Below are 1,734 nucleotides of genomic sequence, written 5' to 3' on the forward strand. Positions count from 1 at the left end.
TTTTTTTGGTACCAGGACTAGAACCCAGGGGCACTTAACCACTGAGCCACATTCCTGGCTCTTTTTATTTTGAGATAGGTTCTCTCTAAATTGTTGGGGCTGGCTTCAAATTTGCTCTGGGATTACGGGAGTGAGCCATTAGGCCTGGCACTCCATAGATCCTTGAATATTATAAGATAAACCTTGAGAACAAATAAATTATTTTTATTTGGGCTAATTAGGGTTGCAGTCTGAGAAAATAGATTCAAACAATCTTGAAAATATCCTTTGAGGTTTTACAAAATGGTGGCAGTATTTATAGCTTTAATCCAAATGGGGGTTGTAAATTACATCACTGGTTAGTGAGGAATTATGATTGATGCAGGCAAAAGTTAAACTGTGCAGGAGAGGGATTGGGTGTGACCTCAGCCTCTGGGTCATTTGAGGAGTGGGGTTCATTCTATAGAAGGGCAGCAGAGGTTAACATTATATCAAAGGTCAACTCATATCGGAGTCTGGGCTTGTTTGCAGCCCAGTTAGAAGGTTCAGCATTTGATATGATATGTCTGAGATCTGATTAGTAACAGCCTTCCAAGTCCATTTTAAATAGCCAGGACCAATGTTACCCCATTTTGATTTTTCTTCCTTGACTTCCTGACAAAATCTTCAACAAACTTTCGTATTTATATCTGTTTAAAAACAAACACATAAAAGAAAATATAAATTGATGGACACATTTTTTTATATAAAATATTTTATTTCGTGGGGAAAACAAGAAACATTTCCACGATTATCAAGAGTGAAGCAAGGATGCTTCTATCTCCATTACCAGAAATATCAAAAGGTTCTTTTAGCAAGAAAGTTAATTCTAAATTTCATATGGAAAAATAACAATAAATAATGGCAAGAAAAATATAAAAGAAGGCTACAGTGGTAGTACCCTTGCCTAGCATGTGTGAGGCACTGGGTTTGATCCTCAGCACCACATAAAAATAAATAAATAAAGGTATTGTATCTATCTACAACACCACCGGGAAAAAAAAGAAAAATATCAAAAGAGTAAAATCTGCTATATTCTGTCACTGAGCTACATCCAAAACCCTAGAAAATACTTGTACTGAGTGAAAATGGAAATAGAATATGTCAAACATGTGAAATACAACTGAAGTAGTACTTAGAGGGAAATGTCTAGTGTTAAAGACATTTTAGTAAAGAGAATTCTCAAATCAATAATCTAAACTTCTACCTTAAGAAAATTGAAAAAAAAGCATAATAAATTTAGAATAAACAGAAGTAAGGTAATAATAAGTATAAAACCATCCAGGCATGATAGCGCATACCTGTAATCCCAGCTACTCAAGAGGCTGAGGCAGGAGAATCAGAAGCTGGAGGTCAGCCTGGGAAATTTAGTGAAACCCTGCCTCAAAATAAAAGATAAAAAAAAGGGGGCTAGAATAACTCAATGGTAGAACCCCAATGGATTCAATACCCAGTACCACAAAAAAATAAATTAAGCCGGCATGGTGGCATATGTCTGCAATCTCAGAAATTTCAATGAGGCAAGAGGATCACAAGTTCAAAGCCAGCCTTAGCAATTTAGCAAGGACCTAAGCAACTTAGACCCTGTCTCAAAATAAAAAATAAAAAGGATTGGGGATGTTGCTCAGTGGTAAAGCACCCCCTAGGTTTAATCCCCAGTACCAAATATATTTATATTAGATATCAGAAATATATTAAAACATATATACAAATATA

Source organism: Marmota marmota, unplaced genomic scaffold (assembly GCF_001458135.2).
Source record: "Marmota marmota marmota unplaced genomic scaffold, marMar, whole genome shotgun sequence".
Taxonomy (NCBI): Eukaryota; Metazoa; Chordata; class Mammalia; order Rodentia; family Sciuridae; genus Marmota; species Marmota marmota.